The sequence below is a fragment of the Culex pipiens genome, chromosome 2 (genome assembly GCF_016801865.2).
Source record: "Culex pipiens pallens isolate TS chromosome 2, TS_CPP_V2, whole genome shotgun sequence".
NCBI lineage: Eukaryota > Metazoa > Arthropoda > Insecta > Diptera > Culicidae > Culex > Culex pipiens.
The window spans coordinates 94,984,294-95,002,427 of record NC_068938.1 but is presented as its reverse complement, the minus strand read 5'-3'; the positions used below and the strand labels follow the sequence as shown (position 1 = coordinate 95,002,427).

At 44.6% G+C, this 18,134-nt stretch overlaps 1 protein-coding gene and 1 long non-coding RNA gene across 2 annotated transcripts in view; both read right to left on the bottom strand.

The window, feature by feature from the left end:
- LOC120425843 (uncharacterized) overlaps positions 1 to 18,134 on the bottom strand; it is a 187,938-nt gene that overhangs the window by 150,460 nt on the left and 19,344 nt on the right. The gene's annotated exons all lie outside the window — the stretch shown is intronic.
- On the bottom strand, positions 1,571 to 5,378 carry LOC120415463 (uncharacterized). The gene is made up of 3 exons (XR_005605204.1): positions 5,276 to 5,378; positions 3,618 to 5,207; positions 1,571 to 3,451 (listed from the first exon to the last, which is right to left on the bottom strand). It is a non-coding gene; the product is annotated as an uncharacterized LOC120415463 (long non-coding RNA).

Sequence of the window (18,134 nt, the reverse complement as noted above, 5' to 3'; positions counted from 1 at the left end):
ATACTGGCTCTGAGTAGTCAGAGTCAGAGTCTGAGTCGGAGTCGCGGGGGTCGAGAAGTTTTGAGGACTGAGTCGGAGTTGAAGCTGACAAATCTTGAGAAGCCATAGTCGGAAAACGGAGATTGAGTCGGATATTTTTCAACAAATTAGCAAGAATTTGTTTAAGGAGTCGTAGTCAATAAATACGGATCTTTTTTAAGTCGGAGTAAGAGTCGAAGTGGCCAAATTTTAGGAAACTGGTGTCGGAGTTACGAATTTAACTCCGACTTCAAAGTTCAAATCAATACTGATTTATTGGAGATCAATTGGAGTCAATGGAGTGAATGGCGTCAGGTCTGGAAGAACTGGAGTCGGAGTTACTGAAGTTGGAGTAGTAAAATAAAATCAAAGCTCCAACATTGGAGATGGATTCGATAAAAGTGGGGTACATATATTTAAAAAGGTTGAGTCGGAGTCTGAGTCAAAACTGTCAAATCCCAAGAATTTGGAGTCAGAGTAAAAGTTGGAGCCAGAAAGTGATATCGGACGCAACAGTGTAATATTTTGTCACGTTGGGCGCAAAAATAGATTTGTTAGAGATATAGTCGGAGTCGGTGGAGTTGGGTCTTTCTAACTTAATCAACGCTAATTGATGGAGCATCTTCAAAGCGTGCACACACACCTGCTCGGAACATGGTCGCAAATAAAAATACTCCACCTATCGATTCCTAGCGTTTCAAGGAATGCAAACAACTATACAAACCTTAATTTATTCGCGTCTGCCCCTCATCAACGACAATTTCAACCGTCAATCAGCCCTATTCACATGCAAACTCCACCTCGATCAACCCTGCGCTCCGCACTAAAGTGGATGACGAATATGCCAATTTTAGCCGTAGAACCATGGGTGACCAATCGGCAGTGACATCAACCCGAGGTCCTCGTCATCTTCAAGAATTTACTCCAACGATGCGTTACTCAAGTTGAGCTTTATGACCTCTCCAGTGAACATCATAAAACGGCCGGAGTCAATACGTTTTGGTCTTCAATTGCATTCTTGCATGCAGCAAACTCATCCGGGGATCCTTCTTCAAAGAACCTCTTGCGGAACAAAACATCCACTCAATAATCGATGCGCGCGACTTGCGTGCGAGAAGAGTTCTTATACTGCGGTGCGAGTAGAAAATTTATTCATCACCGCGCGGACAAGATTGACCGCAGAGATAAAAATGTCAAAGGCCGACGAACCGGTAATTAAGGATCCACAGCCACCCCTAACGATCTGCTGTGCGAAGAACGACGCGTTAGAGGCAGAGACAATCAGATGATGGAGGCTCCAACTCAGATTTTGGGAAAATTGATTTTACTCAAAAATGAGTAAAGCGGCAAATGTCACAAATAGGGTAGTTAAGGAGATTTCAGTATTTCACCCAAATATGATATTTGCTTTTAAATAAAATCTGAACAATTTTGGTTGTGCGTGCAGAATGACCGACACGGTCGCTTAAAGCGATTCAACGTATGGGTAAAATAATGTTTTTTTTTTCAAAAATTTCTAATGTTTCTGTCCAGTAGTCTATGCCGACAGCTTATTGATTTTTTGCATCTTCGGGCAACCTATCAATCGACAGCATCTCAAGTCGATGTTTATTTTAACAATATTGGTAGTTTTTAGTCGATCTTGTTGATCTTTCGGCGTCGGCGGCGGCGCTTGAAGATCACTTACCCGCGCCGCCCGCAAAAGCTGATTGAAATTAATGGATAAGTAGTTTGACCTTAAACTTGGGCGCTACCACAAGTGGAAATTGAACGCATCATTAGTCTCTATGCTAAGGAGGCGGGGTGTCGAGCATCACTTGAAGCCGTGCATTAGCTGGGAATTTCACAATCGCGTGTACTCGCGAGATCCTTAAAGTTCATAACCGAGGTGAGCTCATCAAAATAGTTGCCCGCGAGAATCGTTCGCGCTCGCGTAATTGAAAGCCAACCTCCCGGGTCTCTTATCACATTAAGGGGCGGCCGTGTCCGTAATGGTGGTGCGGTTTAAATTAAATTAAACCTCGAAACCACGGTCGGCATTCCTTCCGCGGTTCAGCCCCGATTCTACCGAGCTCCGTTTAAAACAAGCGCGCCCATTGTGTGTAGCTCGCGGGCTCCCGGAGGACGACGTCCGGCAAAGTTGCGAATAAATTCCTTTTATCTCGCGATTATTTACGTAAATATTTATAATAATGATATCATTGCGCGGCTAGCGTCCGACGATGGCCTAATGGGGCGGGGAGCGCGCGCTCGACATTCAGGGGCTCCAACATTGTAGGAGTTTCACACTCTGTTATGGTCGCCTGCGGACCATCGCGGACAAAAAGATGCCCAGGATGGCATGACTTGGCATTGCTTGGAGCAGTCCATGCGTAGAAAATGCTGATGATACGGTTTTCTTAAAGGACCTCGCACAAAGGGAGCTCCGGGTTCTACAATGAAGAGCCCGGAATGTTTGCACTTATTTCAAAACTGCGACTTTGTAATCGAGCGCTAGAATTGCTGATTTGTGGACGGGCAGGGTTCACAAACTCGTTAGAAATCTCTGGCAAGTAAAAAAACAACAAAAAGTTTGCAGTGTTGTGATGTTCGTGAGCTTGCTTGCGCTCGCGAGCATTTTTGAACGTTTGAGAGCTCACGCTCATCACTACTCTTTACGAACGAGAGCAACAGCGTGATCGTGAAAAGAGCTTAAAATTTAACTTTTCGGAGAGCAAACCATCGTTTTGGTTATCAAACTTCCACGAGCACAAGAGTATTCACTCTCTTACGAGCGCTCGATTTCTCTGTTATTGAGATCAAGCTTAATCTTACTCTTTGGAGGGAAAATCAGTGTTGTGGTTCTCTTCTATTGGAAGTTGCTCATCATCTTAATATATGCAGAGCTAGCCAGTGTTGTGATTCTCAAACTTTCAAACTGATTGAAAAATTAAAATAAATGTTACTCTCATGATAATTTCTCTTCACCCGAACAAATTCTGATGTCTAGACTACAAAAGATCTGTTTACATTTCGCTCCTCGTTATAATTCAATCATTTCCCATTTTGTCCCGCTCATTTGTCACTCTATTCTTTGTCCACACAGACAGGTATCACCGCGTGGGCCATTGATACCCCCAGGGTTCTCACCTCTCGGCTGAATGCAAACATAATTCTCACTAAAAAGGGGCCTTTCTCGTGTGTTGTTTGTTTTGTGTCTGACCGGGGAAGATTCCTTACAATTGTTCAAATAAATCACCACACTGCGACTCTGTGTGGCTTGGGAAAGGTGCTTTTCGACGAGTTCCATTGAAATTCGACGATGTGATCTGGAGAGAGAGACACAAGCTCGTACAAATGTCATCACCCAGCTGTTCAACACACTTACGAACTTCCCGGGTTCGGGGTTTTGAAACAGTAGAAAGAGATTCCCCGATCCAGCGGCCGCACTTACCTGTGAAAGGAAAGAAAAGAAAGCAGAAGAAGAATGAGTCTCGAGATTATCCGAAAAAAATAAAGTTGGACGGCTGGCGCTTCGCGCTGAGTCCAACCCCATAAAGATCATAGCGGTTGATTATTCCGAGGCACGTAAATTGCTCAATTCTTGGCAATCCGCCAACCTGCTGCTGCTGCTGCCGTAGCTGTTTCAACCTCTTGACTGCGTTGACGTTGAGTGGCAGCTGAACGGTTGAAGGTTTTGGAGCGCAGAATTACGCAAAAATCGCTTCTTCGGAGGTGCAATGCACCAAAAGTCGCAAGTTTTGAGGATTTTTGGCAACACTGACACCTGTCAAATGACGTTGACCGAGGGGTGCGTCACTACACGATCATAGAATTTCAAATTCTTAAATCAGTTCTTTTGGCAGCACTGCTCGCAAAGTGACGTTTGACGAGGGGAGTGCCACTCCACTAAATGCGAATGTTGAAGCTTTCCGTGCTGGAGAAATATTTCTATTTCTCAAGTAGCATCATTTTGGCACGAGATGAAGTGGACCCTTTCCGACTTCTTTCTCCCATCATTGTGGTGAACAAGTGGCGAACGAAAAAAAAAACGAGTTGAGTTGAAGTATTCTCATTGTTCGCTAATAACGCAAAAAAAACGACTTTGGAAATTTCTTCAACAAGATGACGTCTATTGTTTCCGAAGTGTTCGAGAGGGGTTCACGTGACGATCGAGCATGTGTGAGTGCTCGCGATTGAATACGTGTATCTGTGAAGTCAGTGGCCTCCATGGGGCCGATACAGAAATTGCAAAGTGGCCAGATAAACGGCAAAATAATGAAGTGGCAGTAAAAATGGTGCCTTTTACGGTTCCATGTACGAGCTGCCAAAGCAAACAGAGACATGAGGAGTACGCGGGGGATGAAATGAGAAGATTCTCCTAGAGATGGCGCACGTTCGAGATGGCTCACAAAGATGGAAGCGTTTTGCTAAATCGCCGGTAATCAAATTAAGAGTGCGCCGTGAGAAGAAGATGACAGCCGCTGATGGACCTTCCGCGTTTTCGGGGGTAGTTTAATGTCTAGAACATGCTGCCGACAGACGTTCGGCGATCTAAGGTTGCAATCTTTACAACCCCTCGATATCGGGGTCAACCGAGAACGATTTATTACTACGGGAAATGAAGAGATTGCTGCGCCGGGATAAGGTCGATCATTATCCCCCAAAGAACCATCAATCAGCAATTCAAATACAGGAATCTGTATCCCAAACAAATATAAACAAACCTAATCAACTTTATGATCACACTCGTTCCAAATCTGCCCAATCATGCAAATCATTGTAATTTCGCCAAACTCCCGTTATTGTTGCCCGAATTGCTTCTGTATCAAGAACCGTTCTACACGGGCCAATAAAAAACGGCCAACCTTTTGATCGGACCAACTAACCAAACCATCCATCCAGGATGCCAGGGCCTTTGTTGGGCAACATTCCGTTCTTTTATGGCCCCCGGAGCAGCAGTGCGCGCGGCTGTTCTCGAATCGGATACGGGTATTCAAGGCAGAGACACGCGCTAACCATTCCGAAATAGAGCTATCATCCTCGAGACGGGCCCCCATCCTGGAGAGTCGCCAAATTGAGCGCCCAAATAGCCGTAGCAAATGGAGTCGTGTACACCTGGAGGCTGTGCTGCTGCTCATCACAGGTGGAGTTCGGAGCGTTGAACTCTCCGGGCTATTTTGGGCACGTGAATAGCGGTGAAGGCTTTGCTAAAATTGGGGTTGTTGGTAGTTAATTGGGTTTAGTCAATAAGCGTGTAAAGTTACAGTTCCATTACCTAACTTTTCAGCGCCCACACAAACTTGCTACCCGACCTAACGCTGGAACTTTTCCAGACCGGGAAAGATCCGGCAGTCAATTTGTACTGGTTTGACGTTTTATGCTCGTTTGACAGCTGAATAAACTGAATAGCTTTGCAACACTGGTCAAATGTCAGTAATTATTTTTTGGGATCTTAACAGTCCAAAATGAATAATTTCAGGTGTTAATACATGTGTCCGTTGAAGCGCGTGATTTGGACCAACCGATACTCTCCCTGCTCATGATCCATACTATTGTCCCTAATGGACCACCACGGGAGAGCAACGCACAAGAAACCATGTAATCAGAACTAATTAGTTCGCATTCGGTCGCTAATAACCAATTTCCAAACCCTTAATTGTCTGCATTTTCCCCCGGGAGTTCGTTCCGCGCAATTGTTTGCCAAATTTTATCTTCGAAACCATTCAATCAGTGCTATAACAATACTTTCCAGGCATATCGAGCAAAAGTTTCTCCAAATTTAATCAAGACCGCGGTGGAAATCAAGCATTCGGAGCAAGCGCGCGCGCGTGCAAAAGGGGAATTGAAAACTTTCCACTTAATTACGCCTTTATGGTCCAGAATCTGGTAATTGTACCCTGAGGAGGGGCCCTTGAATACAGGCCGGTTTCCGCTCCCGGGAAGATCGGTTGCACGGAAAGTTTGAAAATTTAAGAAAAAAAAAACATCTTAGAATGAATGACCTACCCATTGCAAACGTCAAATTCTACTGTGATGAATTCTACTATGATATACAGCCTTGGGGTACGACACTTTTTTCAATAAATGGCGAACCTCTCGCAAACGAAAAATTATGACGTTGGATTATGACAAGCTTAATGTTTCATGACTGACCCCAAAAAAAAACATTGAAAATTTGACTGAGCAAAATTTTAATTTTGACAGTTGCAGTCACATGTTTGTAAACAACAAAATCAGTGTTGCAAAATCGTTTTAACTATTCGATGACCTGAAATCTTTGACAGCTGATCAAGGGGCAAGACACTTGAATCTTGATTATTTTGTTGTTCCAGCGGTTCGGAACATTCCGTGTAGAACCGTGGCTAGCCACGTTTGTTTGCCTTCTAAAGCGTGCCCGCAAGTTCTAATCAAGTTCAATCACTTGAAAGAATGGGAGAAAGAATGCGAACAAACTTCACAATACAAGTGAAAAACAAACCTTTTAAAATCAATTACCAAATAAGCAACGCAGTCGAGTGATCTTTCAGAACTTTCCAAGCGGCTTTCGTATTTGCATTATTCCTCTCCAGATCATCAACGGGCACTAAATAAACCCGTAACTGATACGTTCATTGGGATTTGGTATTTGCTGGAATTCCGACACTGCCCTGGCACCACGTGGGCACCCTCGGACATCTCAAAAGAAAGACAATTCGATGAAGCGGTCCGCCATTTGTTCCCATTCAGCGCGGAGATCTCCGGAACAGTGCGTTGACCCCGCGCCCGAGACCTGCTGCCCGGTATTGATGGGCGGACAGACTCGGACAGTTTGCATCGAATGGTAATCTCGCCTCTCTTTATTAATGGCCCACTGTTATTAGTAGCTCAAAAGGTTCGCCTGATCGCCTTCTCTCTTCTGCCAGGATATCTCGAGCCTACATCGATTTAGTTGTTCTGACCGGCAGCCGGCGAGGTTCAGCTGCGCGATGACCTCATAATTTATGCGCGCCGCGCAAACAAAACCCGGCGGACTTTCGCGAAGCGGTTCGCCAAATCTTCACGGCGGAGCCGTTAGAGAGGCTGCTTGAAGAGTTACAGCTATGTTTGAAGAAGTTCAACGGCTACCCTTTTTGAACTCGATCAATATTGAAGAGCGAGGTTTCCAGAACTTCAGGGCGTTCCCGGCTATGATCTGGAATTGAGAGTACATCGAACTTGCGCTGAAAATCTTCCAAGCAACGAACCTGTCACTCACCGCGAAGACACATTGATTAGCGTACTGCTAATCCAAAATTAGCACAACCGCTGCGTGCCGAAGATGATGGTAATGGCCGCAACTTGTCCGGTTGAAAAATCTCAACCGGTTGGCGTGAAGTCTGCGCCTCTACCGCGCCCGATCGTCACGCAGGTGAAATGATAATTATGATGTAAATTTCTACCAGGTTGACGTTTCAAAAGCGCGGCAGTGTTGCCAGATGAGGTGGGGGTCGAGAAAATTTCTCCTCCCCGAACGCGACTTGAGTGATCTTCTTCGCGGTTGAGCACAAATCGACGCAGCAGGAGTTCAATGAGGGTAGTGGGGGTAAAATGTCGTTTCTTGGTCAAGTGGAGATTGCGGGTGAGGTTAGCCCTTGGGATAAGGATGAATTGTTGGCTGAGTTACCTCATAGATTTTGGTCTAATCTCGAAGTGAGTGATTATTTTGGAATAGGCATCATTTTGGGACATTTAGCTCAATCAAGATTAAGTGTGGGCTATGTTAGCCCTTTCATGGACTGTTCATACGACGACCAACCAATACTGTTTAGTCGTGACAACTCGTGGGACAAACTTGCCCCCTACGCTCGTTGAACCCCTAACGTCCCTCCATCCAACCCCAATTAAATTAACTGTAACGATTTAAATGCCGTCCTCACCTAGCTGGTTCCGTAGGTGCCCGGACATTCCTCGATCACTTCGCGGGAATGTCGATACACCGCGTACACACACTAGTTGTCTCGTCTGCGCGACTAGACCATGTGCAGCAAGGAGTGAATAATGAGTTCTTCCTAATGGGACCGACTGGTCGTCGTCGTCGGGAAAGTGCTGGCGAAATGGGAATAACGGGAACCTCCGGAGTGGGGGCCTCTTCCCCCAGAATGATTACGGTTTTTCTGTACGCGGTGGATTGCGAAAAAAACGACGTTGAACGAGGGTTTGCGTCGGCGAGGGCCCTAATCGATACTTTTTATATATAAGTATTGACAATTAGCTGTCGAGCGATCGCGTGAGCGAACGCTCGTGTGGGACGTTTGCCGGGGTCCGGTCTTGAGTATGCTTGGAACGAACGGTACTGGGAAGAGTTTGGGAATGGTGGCAGTTTCAAGTTTGATGAAGATCATGGAAAAGATAATCGAAACTTAATGAAGATTTCATTTGGGGACTGGGAACAACTGTGAAGACTGAGTGAATTGTATGACAGTGGAGATCTCAAGGTCAACGAGATCAACGGAAGTCGTTACCGATGTAATCGCCCAAGGTCTTGGTGCTTGTAACTTCAGTGGTCATTTTGCTCTTATAATGCATCATGTAGCAATTCTCTGAAATGAAGATCTTGAAGTCAACCGACTCAATAGGTGTTATATTCGATATATTTGCAACCGGTATAGCTTCGCATAGCTTCAGTGATTCACGGTACGGAGTCAACGGGCTCAGTTTTCGCTGTAATCAGGGAAGGTACAGCTTCACGCAGCTTCAAAGATCTACGCTGAATATCATGTTTAGATAGTCTGAGCATTCAAGAACATGCTAGAGTCTTGAACATTTCACGAGCATGTCCCTTCGCAGCAGTCCCATCCCAAGGTACTTAATTTGTCATGTACACTTACGAAAGTCGTAACAATTTGATTGCCTGTCAACGCACCGCACTCGGGGTGATGACTGCCCGCGTAATACCCGCAGACCTCCAGTAGTGCGGCACAGAATTACCTGTCTGTCCGAGGTGAAGTTCTCCGCGCACGTCAACATGCAAAATTGGATTTCTGCTCATCCCTCCCCACCCCGCTACCCGATAAGGTTCCGCGAAGATCTGCACCGCCGAGTTCAACGATCCGCGGGGCTAACAACTGATCGACTTTGTCACTCGCTTCAGGGGGTCTAATCAAGCGAGCGCGCACGGGGTGGCTCCGCCGGCCGTCAACCCGTCAGCCCCGTTGACAGCAGACGACGGAGGCCAAAGGGCGCACATTTAGCTACCCCTCCTCGGCAGACCCGCCGTGGATCATAACAATTTGAAAACAATTTTTACTTTTATTGTTTTCCATTTCATTTCTCTGGGCGCGAGTTCAACCACGAACTGCTGACGCGCACCTTACAGGTTCTGGGCCGAGATTTGCGGCACGGTTCTCGGATCACGTAGTCACGAGCTCCATTGTTTGTCCTCGATTCTTAGCCGAGCCGGAATGCAACTCTGTTTGAGTTCGTTTCGTTACTTCTGCGGACAACTCGCTGAAAGAAGGGGGAAAATTGTTCTGGGCGCCCCGCGGGGGATACTTTGTGGGGGTTGTGATGTTGTTCTTTTTTTGCGAAAGATGTCATCTGTCAGGCAGGGGTTTTTTGAGGAATATCTGGGCTCGACACAATGTAGCGCGGGGAGATGTAACGCCCGATTGCTGAAGCCAGCGTGCGCCGCGATTGAACATCGCTCGTGGGAATGGAGGTACAGTATTAGACATTTTGTTGATTAGATCTGGAGAGATCGTGCCGAAGAAATGGCAAGATCGAGGGAACAGCCACCATCATGGTCTTGTAAAACATCATCAGATAATAAATTTCATATGCCAACAATTGGCAAATTCGTGAAGTCCTGATTTTCTTGGTTGTTTTCGGTGTCTTAGAAAATCTGGATATCTCATTATGGAGTCGGTATACCTACAGATCTGCACTTCAGAGGGATGACCTTCAACTCAAAGTGAAATATCCAACTTGGGTCAATGCAGTCTTCAGCAGCTCGATCAAACCAAATTCCTCCTGACAAGTGCACAAGCACGTTATCGCCCTGAGAATCCTCCCAACCTGAGAGTCTACATCACTGCCCAAGAACTCCTTTATCCCTGCGCAAGCATGCTGTCCCAAGTTGTCGTTGCGTTCAAATCGTTTATGCTCGACATGAAACTTGTGGCTCCGGACACGCACGCACACGCGTCGTCGCCGTTGTCTTCCAGGTTGTTCTCTCGAAGACAACAACGCTTCGAGATCAACCCTGGAGAAGCTCGGATGCTGCCTTGCGCGATTCCTAATTAACATTTCATGACGACGATTTCTGCCCGCCGCGTGTTCTTCGAGATATATATTTTGACTTGCACGCGCCCAGGTCTCTCTGCACATTGAGAGATTCCTATCTGCGGGACGGGTTACGACTCTCTGCGCAGTGACAACGGCTAGGACGACGACGACGGGAAGTGATTTTAATTGCGTATTGACCATAATTGATTGTTAATTGGCATCGGCTCGTTGTCGTCGGTGTTGTCGTTGGGGGTGCCACTTTGAATAAAGTTCGAGTTGGGAAACTCGTTTTCGCGACAGATTTTGTGCAAATTGTGAGATCTCAATTACCATTTTGTTCTTCGTCGTACGTCAAGTTATGATTATGCAACAAACTAGTGGTTCGTAACTCGTCAGTTTGCTCAACCCAAATGGCACCAATGTGTTTAAACTCACTTCTTCGTGCAAACATAAACTCTTGAACGCAAAATGTCACACCCCTTAATCATCACGCAAAATTGACTAACAGGGTTGCGCAAATCTCAATCGATCCAAAGACGTGTGGAGATTTACCGGGCGGCTTATTAACCACACCTTCGCAAAAACGTAAATTACCTGATACACGGGTCTCGGCAGCAAGCATAAAGCTCAACGCACAATTTGCAGCGAGAAAAGCTCTTTTTTCTTGAACGGCAGCGTGATTATCCCACACGAGGGGTGAAACTGGGCGATATTTGTGAGCAAACTTTTGATTTGAGGGTGTTGGGGTGGTACTTTGAGGTGGAAAAGTTCAAAATAAGCAACATTTTTTTAGCAGAAGCAAAAACTTGTCAAGTTTTACAGTTCAGTCTCAAAATGCTCCCAGATTTTCCAACTTGCAAAAATCTTTCAAGCGTTGTACTGAAATTCAGTTTTGAAAATTATTATGATCAAAACTTACAACGTAACACAACGCAAATTTGGTAAGTTTTGCCTTCCTCACTGAGGTAAGGCTATAATCCTGCTCTGAAAATGAACTTTTTATTAAAAGCTCGAAGACCCACCTTCATATATACATATCGACTCAGAATCGAAAACTGAACAAATGTCTGTGTGTGTGTGTATGTGTGTGTGTGTGTATGTGTGTGTGTGTATGTATGTATATGTTCAAAAATCTTGCCAAGTTTTCTCAGCACTGGCTGAACCGAATTTGATCGAACCAGTTGCATTCGACTTGGTTTAGGGTCCTATACATCGCTATTGAATTGTTTGAAGTTTCGATAAGTAGTTCAAAAGTTATGTATAAAAATGTGTTTTCACATATATCCGGATCTCAATTATATGCATGTAAACGTGTCCGGATCCATCATCCGACCCATCGTTGGTTAGGTTATCGAGAGACCTTTCCAACGAGTCCACAACATTGAAGATCTGGCAACCCTGTCTCGAAATATGACCACTTAAGTGATATTTATGTACTTTTTTGAAGCCGGATCTCACTTAAATGTATGTAAACGATGTCCAGATCCATCATCCGACCCATCGTTGGTTAGGTTATCAAGAGACCTATCCAACGAGTCCACAACATCGAAGATCTGGCAACCCTGTCTCGAGTTATGACCACTTAAGTGATATTTATGTACTTTTTTGAAGCCAGGTCTCACTTAAATGCATGTAAACCATGTCCGGATCCATCATCCGACCCATCGTTGATTAGGTTATCAAGAGACCTTTCCAACGAGTCCACAACATTGAAGATCTGGCAACCTTGTCTCGAGATATGGCCACTTAAGTGATATTGATGTACTTTTTTGAAGCCGGATCTTACTTAAATGTATGTAAACTATGTCCGGGTCCATCATCCGACCCAACGTTGATTAGGTAATTGAAAGGCCTTTCCAATGAGTCCAAAACATAGAAGATCTGGCAACCATGTCTCGAGTTATGACCACTTAAGTGATATTTATGTACTTTTTTGAAGCCGGATCTCACTTAAATGCATGTAAACGATGTCCGGATCCATCATCCGACCCATCGTTGATTAGATAATCAAGAGACCTATCCAACGAGTCCACAACATTGAAGATCTGGCAACCCTGTCTCGAGTTATGACCACTTAAGTGATATTTATGTACTTTTTTGAAGCCGGATCTCACTTAAATGTATGTAAACGAAGTCCAGATCCATCATCCGACCCAACGTTGGTTAGGTTATCAAGAGACCTTTTCAACGAGTCCACAACATCGAAGATCTGGCAACCCTGTCTCAAGTTATGACCACTTAAGTGATATTTATGTACTTTTTTGAAGCCGGATCTCACTTAAATGCATGTAAACGATGTCCGGATCCATCATCCGACCCATCGTTAATTAGATAATCAAGAGACTTATTCAACGAGTCCACAACATTGAAGATCTGGCAACCCTGTCTCGAGTTATACCACTTAAGTGATATTTATGTACTTTTTTGAAGCCGGATCTCACTTAAATGTATGTAAACGATGTCCGGAACCATCATCCGACCCATCGTTGGTTAGATAATCAAGAAACCTTTCCAACGAGTCCACATAATAGAAAATCTGGCAACCCTGTCTCGAGTTATGACAACTTAAGTTATATCTGTGTACTTATTTCTTAAAAATAGCTGAAATTTGTGTCCAAACCACTCATATTACCCATTGTTGGTAAAAAGTGAGGAAGGCATCAACCACACAGGTGGATTAAGTTAGTTTTTTTTATGTTTGCTTAGGCAGGGTTACCAGATCATATGAGTTTCTGTCAAATATCTATTCAATGAATTAAATTAGGACAGAATATCCGTATATCCGGGCCATCCATAAACCACGATAACACTTTTTTGGAAATTTCAGACAACCCTTGTTGATAATTTGTTCAGTTTGATGGTTGCCAGATCTCCAAAGTTCTCCATTATAGTAGATCCCCTTTAATGATAATAAGCTTTGAAAGTGTTGCCAGATTTTCAAAGTTTATGACTCCCCAGTTTCGTTATAATGCCTATTCACCGATTTACAGAAAGAAGTAATTTTCATAAAAAATCAACCACGAACCATAACAACGTTTATAAAATTCACTCAAGTACTCATAACTTTAGAAAGTGTTACCAGATTGCGGGTTGCGTTTCTGCATTGGAAAAATAAATACCTTTCGTAACATGATTGAAATTTTCCTGCGAAATTTTAAAATTGAATCTACAAAAAATATATCTGGAGTTTTTTTTGAAAAGGACCAATAAACCAAATTTTCAGTTTTTGCTTTTTGGGTGTTTTTCAATACCCCTGACTCAAGGCGGTTCTAAAAACACCCAAAAAGCAAAAACTGGAAATTTGGTTTATTGGACCTTTTCAAAAAAAAACTCCAGATATGAAACCAGAAAAAAAAAAACAAACAAATAATGACAGAACCACCCTAACCGCATTCTTACACTCATTGGCTGCACTAACGCCACTTTGCGCGTCGAGAGGGGTATAGATAAAAGTTTATGCAAATGACAGTACCGACTGCAACCACCACCGACTAAGGAAAGCGTCGACAGGGGCGTAAGAAAATTTCCATTTTGCTAAAGTTGCGCTCAAATTGGCGCGTTGTCTTGCGATGGTTATCTCCACGTGTGTTTGTGCTAGTGAGGTTATGATTTTTCTGATTCTCTACGTCTAGTGCTCGAAGGTGTGCTTGCGTAACCTTCGTCACATTTACTCACTGCGCATAACAGTGTCTTTTGTGGATGCAAATCTTTACTCTTTTTTGCGAACTTCACGTAATGCATAAGCTTAAGTTAAATTTGTTTAACGTGTGTATCTTGCAGTGTAGATCAGCGGTGCGTGATTGGTTCGTGATTTCGTGACAAAGCGTCATTCATTACGGGCTTGGAGTGTCAATGTTTTTGTATGTCAATCGCTGTCTTGCATGCTTTATTGGCCAAGTGACCAATATTGGCTGTGCGAATGGCCCATTACGCCGGGGGTTTGAATGAATCACGAAGATCTACGTTGACCAATGTTTGCGACCGGTCGTAAAGTGCAAATTGTAATGTTTCAAGATGCGACTTTGTTGCAGCTGGGATGAGCCTTAATTTGCAATGACGAGTTAATCAAGCGGAAAAATGACCATGATGCAATAAACTCGTTCTAACTTGAATAATAAAGAATATCTGGCAACACTGTAACGAATCATCCTGAATTAAGTGTTGCCAGTTTTAGATGTTATTTCAACGGTGATAAGTCTAACAACCTTCCTGGAACGGAACCAGGTCAGATATAAAAGATCCAAATCGAGAGATAAACCAACGTCATATTTATCCGTCCATATTCGTCACCCATATTCGGCCCGCCAAACAAGCCAATTAGCGCCCGTCTACCCTGCATAGACCGTTGCGTAAGCCGCCCTAACCTGCGGCAGTGCAGTAAATCACAATGGCTCAATTAGGCGTCGTACCCTTTTTCGTTAGCTGGAACCACCGCGCGAATAAAACAAGCAAAATTCAAATGCCCAATTTCGGTGGCCGTTGCGCCAAAAACGGGCCCCACGTAGACCCCATTTCTCGAAGGGGTTGACCTCACTTTCTCTCCCGCCAGAGCTGAACCGCCGACGCCGCAATGACGGGGGGTCCAACGATTTACTGGCCTTATGTCACTGTAATGAAGATGACTAACACGTTTGTTTTTCTTAGCGTTGACCCCCCGTTGAAAGTGACAGTTCAGAGCAGGGTTGCCAGCTAGGAAAACACAAACAGCGGGTGATGCAACTCCTCGCGAACAGCTTTGGCTGCGTCCTGAAAATCGAACGCTGTGGTCACCCAAACCGGTGAACTATTAGTTCGCGGAGCAACTCCCGCTCACTTTTAGCGCGAGCAAGGCTTGCTGGACATGAAATGTGACTTAACGAGATCGACACGATCTGCGTAAGCGCATGTACTCGTCGAATGGCACGTGATGACCTTCTAGCCCGCAGCAGACCTGCCCGCCACAATCGCCGCCGCCGTCTGTCGGCGTTCGAAGATATGATCGAGCGGTGTTCACCCGTTCAAGTGAACGACATATTCATTAGGATACGCTCATAATATGCGGATCACGAGTACCTCGGGAACCTCGGCTAATCCGCAGTGATTCATCTAGTTGGTGACCTTTCGCAACCGGTTGGCAAGACATTTCCGAAGCGCTCCGTAATCAAACCAGTCCAATCGGAGCGTTAGCTCACGAGCTCAATTTATCACAGCGAATTCCGCAGCCACTGGCTGCGTGCCGTCATTATTCGCTCTTCTGTCCCGAGACGTACGATGGCTTCCCAACTTTCCTTCTCGGATTTGAATTTCACTTTCACTTTTGGCACACACTCGGTTCGGCACGGTGGGACTTGGTCCGCTTAAGTCACCGAAGCCGCCCACGTGGGGTACACGCCCACAGCTTCGCCAGAGAGCCGGATTCATTCATGGCTAAACGATTATGCAGTCAGCAGAGACGGCTGAAGTCATATTGGCACGACGCCGAGGTGCGAGGTTGGGTTGAAATTTATTGCCAATGCAAATGTTGAACAAAGTGTGGCGTGGAGGTTTGAGCCGAGGTAGCAGCTTTGTTTGGATCTGTTACGTGAAGGGGTACAGAGATGTTGTAGTTTGGAGCAAATAGGTTACTGGCTGCGTACTGGAAGTGATACAAGCCTGTTTTGAAAGGGAGTTTGACAGATCGTTCTAAAAGTACGCAGCCGTTTGAAAGGGTGGCGTTGTTGACTATCCTGAGCAGCCGGTCCCTAAGCTGACAGTTTTCGTGAGTTGCGCGTATTCACCGACAGATGGCCAGTGGGCCTCGTCGGATCCGCCCATTAATTACGCAACTCAAAATTTGCATGGGAAACTTCTTTTTCGTGACGGCTTTCACGGCACGCTCCTTTCAACTGTTCTAGACTAATATTTGGACGAGGCGTATCGCCAAACAAGTTTTTTACAAAAATGATTCCAAACTGCTTATTTTGTCGTTTTAAACCGAAACAAGGCAAAAATAATTTTTATTAAAACTATTCGCCATTTTCAAAAATTTGTCTAGATAACATCAAAGGCCGCCATCTTAGGCCCACTGGGCCCACAAAAAGAGGTACGCTCAGTTTGTATGGGAGCTGTCAACATGCTCCCGGGCTGATCCTGAGGCTCCGTTGTTGTCACATTGTAATGAACCAAATCGAAACGAGGGAAAATTGTACGCCGATCACTTCGAGCAACCCCAAGTACTGTTAGTCCACTGTCAAACCGTTCACCAAAGTACACATCACCAGTAGCTGCAAACTTACAATGTCGCCTATAATCGTAACCATAATAGAGAGACATAGCGAGATAATGTCTATGCCGGCCCCCCTCGAGCAATTGACGTGGACAATGCTCGGTGCAAAAAGTATTAACCGTCAGTCGACAATCAACCAATTAATAGCTGACCACACATCATCGGGTTCGCGTCTTGGCGCTCTCAAATCACTGTTGTGCAGCAAAAACTCGCGTTCGAATCCACCTAGTGGTGTTTTGTTCATCAGTTTTGCTGATTTTTTGACAGTTTCTTGCCTACACACTGACGAAAAACAAACCAATAATTGAATTAATTGAGCTCAAAACAATTTCCGCCAAGAAAAACATCCACAATAGGAAGCTTTCATCGCCCGTCATTTCCATCAATCGACTTTACGTCACTGTCTTTTTCAATCGGGGGTCTCCCCTGTCATAACAATTGCTTTTTTCCGCATCAAAGAAAGCAAATTCGCCACCTTGAGCAATTACTGCGCACCTTCTTCCTTTGCGCGCCGTCACCTTCCGATAGACGACACCTCCCCCTTGGTCAACCGGTTTGACGGAGAGCGGCAGCTTTCTTCGGGAAAAAGTGTGACCACTTTCCGCTGGGCCCCCTAACCTTTTGCCGATCGTAAATCTCTAGCAAAATAAGGAGGTTTGTAGGTTTCCTGGCGCGAAAAACTCGTTTTTGCTGCGCTGTGATAGAAAGAGGTCGCCGCAACCAGTTCTTCCTGTCGCTCATCCGGCACACAATATGACATTTGACTTTATTTAATTCCAGATTTATTTCCATTAAGCTTGGGCCTGGAGTGCTGGGAAGCTGGGCGAGGGATTAGACTGGTTCAGTCTAGTTCAAATCCTTTTCCCACTTTGTCATAACCATTTTTTGGTTATAGTATTTGAACTCAAAAACGTTTGAAAAAGTGGGAAAATAAACTAAACCGACTGTGATTTTGTTATCCTGACTTACTGCTACCTCCTGAGACAGTTGTCCTTAGTAGTTGTTTACAATTTTGAGACAGTGTAGCTTATGTTTAATACTCTTCAAGCGTGTACAAAACAATCCTCAGGCTTGACACATTGGCTGCGTTCTGTTCGTACTCAATGAATCACCTGTTTGTTGTTTTTAAAAGTGTTTGGCATTGCATGTTGCACGACTACGGAGTCAGAGCCAACGTCGGAATCAGAGGAGTTTGATTTTTTTGAGTCAACAAATTCTGAGAAGCTGAAGTCGGAGTCGGCTAGTTTTCAATAACTTTTGTGTTGTTGGATTCAGAGTCAGAGTCATTGAAAAAGTTAACGAACCTCTCTATGGAAAATCGTGATTAAATACAGTCGACTCTCTGGCTGGCGATCTTCTCGATATCAATAATTCTCCATCTATCGATGAATTCTACAGTCCCTTCAATCTGCATAATTTAATTATCTTCATTCCTCGATATTTTCCCTTGCTTGAAGGATCTCTTCCTCGACGGTCCTTTGGATTCTGATTGCCTTAGAAATCTCTTCCGGATGTCAATAATTTTACTTTTTCATGCATATACATTTTTCTTGGCAAAATGAAGCTTTGAAGGGTGTTTGACATTAGTATGTTTTTGTTTGATGGACGTTGCCATGATTCTATCCCATAGCTGGGTATCAAGAAAAAA